The sequence below is a fragment of the Musca autumnalis genome, unplaced genomic scaffold (genome assembly GCF_047663935.1).
Source record: "Musca autumnalis isolate F117 unplaced genomic scaffold, ASM4766393v1 scaffold_2, whole genome shotgun sequence".
In the NCBI taxonomy this organism is placed as follows: Eukaryota; Metazoa; Arthropoda; class Insecta; order Diptera; family Muscidae; genus Musca; species Musca autumnalis.
The window spans coordinates 109,256,656-109,267,437 of NW_027411755.1; the positions used below are offsets into that span (position 1 = coordinate 109,256,656).

General features: G+C 41.0%; 1 long non-coding RNA gene across 1 annotated transcript; it reads right to left on the reverse strand.

Annotated features, from left to right (window-relative positions):
* Nucleotides 1-4,941: 4,941 nt before the first annotated feature.
* On the reverse strand, nt 4,942-9,298 carry LOC141394466 (uncharacterized). Its single transcript, XR_012410425.1, has 2 exons — nt 8,717-9,298; nt 4,942-8,652 (listed from the first exon to the last, which is right to left on the reverse strand). It is a non-coding gene; the product is annotated as an uncharacterized lncRNA (long non-coding RNA).
* Nucleotides 9,299-10,782: the final 1,484 nt, after the last annotated feature.

Genomic DNA, 10,782 nt, shown 5'->3' on the forward strand with positions numbered 1-10,782 from the left:
GGCAACCTCTACAGGGAAAAATGCAAATCCGGTGCTGTCAAACTGCTCGAGCCCTTTGCGGACGTCCTTGACGACCGCGGTAGGATCGAGCAGGTTGGCTCCACCGGCCCCGAAAACGACGGAACGCAAGGGAAACACTGGTGTGATCCCTTCCGTTTCGAAGTTGGCGCAGGGAAGATCGCAGCCACAAGCTAGACAGCCGCCAAAGGTACCGCCTATGTCGACTGTCTCGTCGGTGGCTGCCATCGGACCCGCCGGGGTAAAGAAAGGTGCGGATCTAGTAGGGGCGACTGTGCAGAGGACTGGGCAACAGACCACTGTTAAGCCATCGTCACCTGCTAGACCTCACCCTTCTGATGTGAAGGGCGGTGCTGGCACTGTGAAAGGCCATGGGGTGGTGGCGGGAGATGGACCATCGACCTCTAAGCAGAGCGGATACTCAAGGACATCTGCGCAGGAATGCGTTAAGAGGGTCAGGTCCTCTGAGGATCCGCATCCTGTTGCCAAGAGGGTGGTGGATCGTCGACCGACCAACCTAATGGACCCGCGCTCACAGGGGACCGGTCATATGAAGACAGTAGGGGCTCAACCTGGGAGGGCCAGTAAAGCTGACCCAAGTCCGATGCCCTCACGGTCTTCAAATGACAGGACACCGAAGCCAGCGAGCCTAGAAGGCGTGATCGCCCCGGAGAATCTCCGTGTGGCAATCATCAATAAGGCTGATCTGGATGGGAGGATCAGCGATACGCACTGGATCGCAGTGGAACGCCTTCTCCGGAAGGCCATCACCTCCGATGAGGTTGACGCCGGCAAGACCGGCTTCGGCAGGGCGGTTATCCAAAGGGGAATCAGAATCCTCTATTGCCAGGATGAGGAGTCGAGAGACTTCCTCATCCAGTTGATAGAGGGTGCTGGTGACCTCTGGGACGGCTGCATGCTGGCTGCTGTCCCTGTTGACGAGATACCCAGGAGGAGTGTAGCCACAACGTGGGTGCCTCCTCCTGACTCTGATGCAGGGGAAGTAGTCAAGATGCTGAGGAAGCAGAACCGGGGCCTTTCTGTGGATGGCTGGAGGCTCCTCAAGCACTTTAAGGAGAGAGACGGCATGGTGATGCGATTCACCATAGATGATGAGAGTGCGGACTACATCAGAGACTGTGGGGGAGTGCTGTTTTTCGGGTCCGGAGGACTTCGGTTCCGGCTCTCGAAGTCGCAGTAAGGTAGTTCAGCAGCATGGCCTTCGGGTGCTGCAGATCAATCTGCATCACTGTAAGGCTGCGGCTGCTGAACTCCTTCTCTCCCTCACAGACTCTGCAGTAGATATTGCTTTGGTCCAGGAACCCTATTTGTATAAAAATAGGGTTTCTGGACTAAACAATGAGCACTTCTCATTATTCTATACGAATAATGGAGACAAGGTAAGAACCTGTATTGTAGCTAGGAAAAGTCTAAACCTTATTCAACTCTACAATTACAGTGATGGCGATACGACTGTAGTGAGGCTAGACGAAGTTACCGGTAGGGCTTTAGTTCTGGCCTCGGTCTACATGCCGTATGAGGCTCCCGACCCACCTAGCGGATTGGTGCGCAAACTAGTGGAGGAGACGACGGGCAGATGCAGGTTGGTGATGGGCTGCGATGCAAATGCACATCACTTCCACTGGGGAAGTAGAGACACCAATGCGAGAGGTGAGTCCATATTCGATTTTATTTTAGCTAATAATCTACGAGTATGTAATAGGGGTAACACTGCCACCTTCCATAATAGGGTAAGGGAGGAGGTTATTGATCTCACCCTTACAAATATGGAAGATACAGCCATAGTGGACTGGAGGGTATCGGAGGAGTGCTCCTTTTCAGATCACAGAGCGATACACTTTCAAGTCCACCATGGAAGTAAAAGGCAACCGCCTCATAGGAATCCAAGGAGGACAAACTGGGAAATCTACAGCTCCCTCGTTTCCTCGAGGTTGTGTGAGTTCCCTGAACCACGCACAACGGAGGAAATAGATGGCCAAGTTGCAGATCTCACGCGTGTCCTCCAGGGTTGTTATGAGAAGTCTTGCCCATTATCTTATCCTGGTAGGAGAACTCAACCAGTCTGGTGGAACAACGAGCTAGCAAAGCTTAGGAAAAATAGCAGGAAAGCCTTTAATAAAGCTAACAGCACCAAATCTGATACCGATTGGAACCTCTACAGAGAGAGTTTCAATCGGTATAAAAGTGAAATCAGGAAAGCTAAGAGAGACTCGTGGAAAAGCTTTAGTGAATCCATAGAGGGGGTTAATGCAGCAGCGAGATTTCGTAAGGTGATCTCGAAGGACCCTAAACCCTTTGGGAGCATCAAACGGGATGACGGTACCTGGACTAACTCCGCTCTAGAGACTCTAGATCTGTTGACAGGAACACATTTCCCCGGAAGTGAGGATGCCAGCTCGAGTACACCTTGTGTGGACAGAAGCAGGACCCGCACTCCGGGGGAAGTGGCTCTTGTCAATAGATTAATAAGCCACCACAAAATCTCATGGGCGATTAGTACTTTTCAGCCATATAAGTCTCCTGGACCTGATGGAATCATTCCAGCGATGCTTCAGAACGCACCGACTGTTTTGATAACCATTCTTCAGAAGATTTTTAGGGCTTGTTTACTACTATCGCACATACCGGCACTGTGGAAAGAGGTAACAGTGACCTATATTCCCAAAGCTGGGAAACCAAGTCACTCACTGCCGAAGGACTACAGGCCGATTAGCCTTTCCTCCTTTCTCTTAAAGACTTTGGAAAGGTTGTTAGACTTAGAAATTAGAACTTTCTTCAGACGAGACCTTATTAGCGAATCACAACACGCTTATATTAAAGGGAAATCAACAGAAACAGCGCTACATTGTGTCGTGGGTTATATAGAGAAGAATATGGTTGAATCGAATTTCACCTTGGCTGCCTTTCTGGATATAGAGGGTGCCTTTAACAACGTGAAACTCGAATCGATCCACTCCTCTCTTGAATCGCTGGGTGTCCCCCCTATCCTAATAGATTGGATTGACAGCATGCTTAGAAGCAGGCTTATCAATTCAAATATTGGGGAGAGCTCCATTAGGAGATCTGTCACCAGAGGCACACCGCAGGGGGGAGTCCTATCGCCCTTGCTCTGGCTACTGGTGATAAATGGGATACTCAGGGAATTCGACAATCTAGGAACTAAGGTAGTTGCTTATGCGGATGATGTGGTCATCCTGATTAGCGGGAAATTTCTGTCCACATTGTCTGATTTAATGCAAAGAGCACTTGCCAAACTCTCACGCTGGGCTCACACCAATGGACTTGGCGTGAATCCGGCAAAGACAGAGCTGGTGCTCTTTACTAGAAAAAGAAAGACAGCCGAGTTCGTTCCACCAACACTAGATGGAGTGCAGCTAAATCTTTCTACGGAGGCGAAGTACCTGGGAGTGATTCTTGACCATCAACTTAGATGGAAAAGGAACACGGAGGAGCGCACTAAGAGGGGTCTAATTGCACTCTATTCTTGCAAGAACTCAATAGGTAGGAGCTGGGGTCTGAGACCACATATCATACACTGGTTGTTCTTGACAGTGGTATGCCCCATTTTGACCTATGGGTGTCTTGTTTGGTGGCAGGCCCTGAATAGCAAGTCCAATTTGTCCAGGTTAGCTACTGTGCAAAGATCTGCTTCAGTTCTTATTACAGGAGCAGTGAGAAGCACCCCTCAAGCGGCACTGAGTGCAATACTGAACATCCAGCCACTGGACATTTCTGTTCAGTATCTAGCATCCCGTAGTGCCTTGAGGCTCAAGGAGCTTAATCTTTGGCGATCCTCTGGGTCTGGACATGCTAGTATCTTACACCAGCTCAGCGGTCTGATCGGACTCAGTGACGTAGGGAGTGTAACTGACTACATTTCGCCTTCGCTGGATTTCGATGCAGCGAAGGTCTCTATCCCTGACAGAAGTGAATGGGAGCATGGCAGGCCACTACCCGATAGCCTCTCCATCTTTACTGATGGTTCTAAGATGGCTGAAGGTACTGGAGCGGGGGTGTACTGTGAGGAGTTGAACATTAGGCGTTCATATAAACTCAATACAAATTGCAGTGTTTTTCAAGCGGAAGTCTTCGCAGTATTGAAGGCCCTGGAATTGGTAGTAGGACTGACGGATCAAGTAGGTAGGACAGTCACAGTCTACGTAGATAGTCAGGCTGCCCTTAAGGCGCTTGGGTCATATACTATCAAATCTAGGATCGTTCAAAATTGTAGGTCCACCTTAAAAACATGTAATTTAAGCGTAAACCTTTGTTGGGTGCCAGGACACTGCAATGTTGAAGGAAACGAGATTGTTGACGAATTAGCAAGGCGTGGTTCCCAGTCCCCTGACCTTACGGTAGAGGAATATGTCAGGCCACCGCTCTGCTACTTCCTCGGCAAACTCAGTCAGTTCTATGCAGAGAAAACCGTAAGAATTTGGCAAGACGCACCTGGTTGCAAGGTGTCGAAGTCAATCTGGCCGGCAATCTCAGGGCGTAGAACTGCGTCCCTTCTCTCACTATGCAAGTCGGAAATCAGAATAGCTACAGGGGTCATTACTGGCCACTGTAGAATAAGATCTTTGACATGTAAGTGGGATGATAATAACATTGAGTACTGTAGGTTATGCGAGGATGAGGAGGAAACGGAGACAATCGAACACCTTTTATGTAGATGTCCTAGACTGATGGCCAAAAGGCATAGACTATTTGGTGCACATGTGATTGACTCTCTATCTTACTTCTCCTCTATTGACCCTACTATCCTGGTGGTTTACTGTAAGAGTCTAAAGTGGCTCTGGGGCGGGTCAGAACAGGCTTAACACAGTCTAGGAAAATAATCTCTTTCTCTTCTTCTTAAAACAATCTGTTACTCTCCTTTACAAATACTCACTCTTCTTATTCTTTTCTCTTTTGTCTTATCATTTTCACCTTCCCTCCTTCCCATCTTTCCACCTAATCCACAATCTCCTCCCACATAGCTCACCATATCATCATAAACAGCCTGCATCATCATCTGCAGGCCTACAGCACCGTTCAGAATATAATCTGCAGTCTCACAACATCATACAGAATCGCTCACAACAAGGAACACATCACACCATCTGCACTCACGCACCACCGTATACCGTATGCACAAATCACCATATACCCATCAGTCACACAACACCATAATCTGTAGTCACGCAACATTATGCAGTCTCGCCAATAACAAGAATCACATCACACTTTCCACTACACATCAACATCATCAGCACTCACACATCACCACATAGCAGCATCTAATATCATCTCATCCATAGTCCACATTGAATCTTCCCTTCAACACTATCCGTCATCCATCCATAAAATCCACAACCGCACACTTTATCATCATCAACAGCCTTGTATCAACATATGCACCATTCAAAACATACATCATAACTCATGACTCCTGTACACCATCATCACCACACGTAACATCAAATAACAAATCCATAATAATAAACAACATATCACACTTCTACTTCACACCATCACCTACTATGTACACTTCACCATACAGCAGCATCTATTATCACTTCATCAAATACGACATATATACTTCAATAGTCAGGATGATCACAATGGACCTCAAGGTCTCCGAGTGGAGTGGCTGCCAGCACGGCAGCTGCGCATCCTAAACCTAACCTAACCTAACCTAAGGTTGGCGTAGTCGTAAGTTACATTTTTCATGTGATGAAAAATGATATGCAACGACAATTTTTTACTTTTATAGCATGTTAAAAAATCGGAAGAAATACATTCGTAATTCCCAGAACAGATTTCTCATTTTAAATATAACATTTTTTTCGATACGACAAATCGGTATTACATATGGCGTTGAAATACGAGGAAAGAGTCGTGACCGATTTTGTAAACGCCAGCATATAAAAAGAGAAATCAATTTCAAAAGATTTTTTGGCAATGATTATTAAAATATATTGGAAAATAACTATAATAAATACAAACTTTACTACTTTTATTCATTTGCATAAGATAAATTTCGTGTTTTTATCAGATGACAAACTTTCTATTGAAAATCTGTTAGAGTCCTCATACAACGATTCATGCAATGCTAATTTCTTAGGGGTCGATTATGGATAGTAACCCAACTCCAGTTGCGTTGCCGACAACAAATTTAATAATAGAAATTTCCATTTACGCATTGATATTCATACTTTTTTACAATTAAATTGATTGCTGACGGTTCAAAACGCTGATATTCAGGTATGTGATGAATTTCGAATCGATTTGCAATGAAAACGATTTGCGCAAACGAGTGAATTGTTTTTAGATGTGATAGGATCCGCATCGAATTTCAATTCCACGTTGTTTCAATTTCATTAAATTCCCACAAACAAAAAACGGACTGTTGATCCCTAATCACCAGTCGAAAGAAGAAAAATAGAAATAAAAAACACTTTTTTAGTCTTGGCGATGGCAAAAGCCGAAAAAAATTTAATAACAAATAAAATAAATTTGTGTTCTTGTTTAAATTGCCCTATATGGAAGTTTAGTGTGGAAATTCTTGTCCAATTACATGAGGAGAACTTTACAAACAGTGCAAAAAATATTAAGCGGATGTCTAATCTAGAGGAAAGAAACATGTTCAAAGTCGATTTTTTGATCCGTGTTTTTTTTATCGAAATATCAAATATTTTCTTAAAAAAAATACTAAATATCAGCCCAATCATGAACATCATCTCACCGTGAGTTTTCTCACTCTCGCCTCCTCCCTTATTATAAACATCATAAGGGAGAACAAAACTCACGTTCGTGAGAAAAGTAGCTATCATAAATGTCAAAAAAGTGAGAATGTGAGGCAATTTTCTCTCACCACAGAAATCAAGGTGAGTTGAACAAAAAAATGTAACTATGGACATTTTTTATAGAAAAAATCGACAAGAAACGAATCTTTTGCAATGATAATCAATTGTATTTATTTGTGTTTTGCGTTAAAGGTAACAAATAAAAAACAATTAGAAATTCTTTTGGCAACTGTACATGTTCATCCGTGTATCAATGAAGCAAGGAAGACCTCAATCGAATTTGGCGTAATTTGGAGGTGGAGTTGAAGTTGGCCAAAATTTTTCAGATATGGGACGCGGTTCAGAATCATATGATGAAAACAGGAATGGAAGAGAATCCAATCAGGAGCAACACCTTTCTAAAATTTTTTGTAGGTACTTCCAAACTTTGCGGCCACTCAAGATGATAAGTGACATATCTTAAGTGCCTTTGTATTGTTCTTTGTTCGCTAAGGTTCCCAGCAAAATATTCGATGCCAAAGATTCTATTCAAGCATGAGTGCAGTTATATGTCACCTTTTTACAACCTTCGCCCATTCTTTTTACAAGACTGTAACCTCTAAAAGATCCAAATAATTTTGGATGGCATCTTCAATAACCCAGTGGAATAGTATCTTAACCACCACCTTGGCATGGCATATTCCACGAACAAGCCACAATGAAAGGGCATGTTTATATTATAGCCTTTTGCAGGGTTAACCTTCTTGAAAATTGAGAAATTGTATTTAAAATCCATGAAGTTGTTTCAAATGTTGAATCCGAATTTCACGAATTGTACTTAGCAATTATATAATTGGTCCTATTGTGGAGAAAAGATCGGATGTTTCACGTATTGTATTTATTTACAATTCTTGAAATTCCTTCCAAATGCTGAAAATGGGATCTTTCATAAATTCATTTGAACTAATACAAAAGATCCAGTGAGATATTGGCATCGCATGGAACGACTTCCACAAAATTTTGCTTGGTTTTCTTTGTATTCCTCAGCGTTTGTCGTTTCGCACATCATTCAAAATGCAATATTAAAAATTTTCATCTCTTTTTGCCATTTAATGACCTTTAAACGGTTTTTGTTCACTTTTTTGCAAATTGCAGAAATTCTTCGGGCGTAAATAAACAATTTTTACATATGTAGTATGTATCTGTCAAAACAAAAAAACAGCTGTTACAGATGTTCCCACATATCAAACATTTAATATTTTTTATCAATTACCAAGTATTTTAAAGTGGATTGTTGATAAAAATTATTTTTCGTTTTAGAAATATTAATTTAATTTAAAATAAAGTAATGTTTTATAAAAAAATTACGAATTTAGTTATTGCAGAATTATTTGTAAATAAAATAACGATATGGCAACGCAAATTATATTTTCAAGGGTTCACAAAATGCGGCACTATTTTCAATTTTCAAACTTGTGAACCCCTCTTCACTTTTTTCGCTCCTCCCTTGTCATTTGTGATAGGTCGAGACGTGAGAAGTGAGCTGCAACTCACTCGTGAGAAGCTCCCTACGTGAGTATTCATGATCGCTATGTATAAGGCAGATAAATGTAAATTTGTCTATTCTATATCCGTGTTTAAATTTCAAGCTTTTTTTCCTACAAATGTTGCGGGAGGCTCACCAAAACCTCAACAGGAAAATATGTCACGCCATCACAACAAACCCTTTGCCGGTTTTTTCGAGGAATTAAGGGTGAAAAAAATTAAGTTGAGAGATTCAAGAGATTATGGGTTGTCTGCTAACCAAAACAATAACAAATACCCCGTGGCAACATTATTTGATTGTCTGGAAATAGAATAATTGACTAAAATAAAATAATTGTTTTGTTTGGTTGTTTGTTTTTACTTACCATATCTGCATTATTGTGAATGGTCATTTGGCTGCAAAATAATATTTTCATTTATTATTCCACATATCAGTGTGGGGGTGGCGGATGGTGTAGTTTTCTACCACGAATCCATTGATGGTGCGGCTTACCATGATTTGGAGTGTCCAAATGGCAATTATATATATTTATATCGAGTTTTTAAAACAATAAATTGCTCACAGCAGGAATAGACTTAAATGTGTCTGTCTTTGTTTACATTTGGTCAGCTGTCATAGAACAGCTGTCAAAGCAATGTATGTCAGTAACCACCCGTACTAAAAAGTACTACCTCTAGCGACAAACGTTCCATCCCTGAATGTCGACGTATGGGAGAGAGGCTTTACGCCATGTTTGAAATATAAAAAAGTGCATATTTATGGAAGATGTGGAAAGAAAGAGAAAACATTTAAAATTTACACCAACATAAAATGCATTATGGGAATAATAATGCGTTTGGAAAATTCTCATATAAAATGATAGGCAGCATGGGAAAAAGTTCATAATTGTGTGAACGATTCAAAGTGCAAACGTATAAGTTATGTGTTGTTGGTTATAATTTTTAAAACTCAGACCAGAAATAAGGTTATAAATTCAAACTTATTGGCTATACACGTTAACAATCAAATTTACTTCAAGTAAACTGATAAAATAAGTTTAAAGTGAGTGTAAATCTTGCCGAAATATCAGTGTTTAAGACCAAATGGCTTAGATTAGTCTTAATTTCACTTCTTAGGCTGTTTGGTATGCGAATTATGCCCATACGTCTAGCTGCCGAAGGCACAAAGCTGTGATTGTTAGCCTGACGTAAGCAACATTTTAATCATATATGCGTAATTACCCACAACAATTGTCCTAAAATAGAGGCAGGCTTACGGGGTTAAGCTTTGTAAGCGCTAAAAAACCATAAAAAGCAGTTTAAACTCGTATTAAACCCAACATTATTTTAAAAGCTGTTACCTTACGCTCCAGCGGGATACGCTCGGCAGCTAAAAGCGTGTGGGATAGAATTAAAGATTGCGTAAAACCATGATACAATAATTCTTAGGTTGGCCACAGCTAACAGCTGATTACAATTTTTTTTTTGTTATGGCTTAATCTGTCAAAACCGTGTTGACATGCAGAGTTGATATTTATTATTGATCAACAAATTCAACTCTGTTTTGTTTTCATTTCAACATTTCGTTCTTCTTCTTCTTCTTTGTATACTCATCCGTTATCATTCATCAAAACAATTTTGACGTTTTAAGCCATAGCGACAGGGTTGTATTTTTTTGGCGATTCTCATACCTGGCCTACCTATGAATTATTGTACCATGCGTAAAACCCTGTTAGTGTGAGCAGTACATGTTCTAAAAGTCAGCTGCTGAAAAAGTGCAACTCTAGTGGAGAGTCATCATATGGTCGAAACACTCTATGGTAGTATTCCAGTTTTCTTCTGGGGACAGCTGAACTGGCATATGAGAGTGGTTCGGGAACGCAATTGGTATGCCACTAAGCAGCTAGGTGTTATAAAAATCGAACAATTTATGAACTGAAAAGTAAGTGAAGCCGGCCGTTAGGCGCATAAGAAAATTAACCAATCTTAGATCGTATTTTGTCAAATTTAAATTTTTTTGCCAACATCAACATTATTGTGATTTTTATATTTTTTTTGAGACGACTAAAACTTGATTTAATTTCATTTAATAATTTAATATTAACTTTATATATTTATTTTATTGTCTTTATAAATTTTTTTTGATCTTTTGTTCAATAATATATATTTGTAAGGGACTAAGGGTACAAGAGTGATAGGGGTCATTATTATTTGGTTCATTTGGAGACGTTAATGGTCTCTATGTTATCAGTACCACTTAATTGAGCTCGATTAGGTAGGGATCTTAGCGTAAAAGTAATTCCGGTCAAAATTCATGACCACAAATAAGCAACCCCGTTGCTAAAGTATCGTAAGTCCTATTTTGTTCAATTTTTTTGATACCTAAGTTTATAAAAAGACATGTTTCATGTTTAGGGTCATTTCGACTTTATTTGTTTTAACTTTTATTATA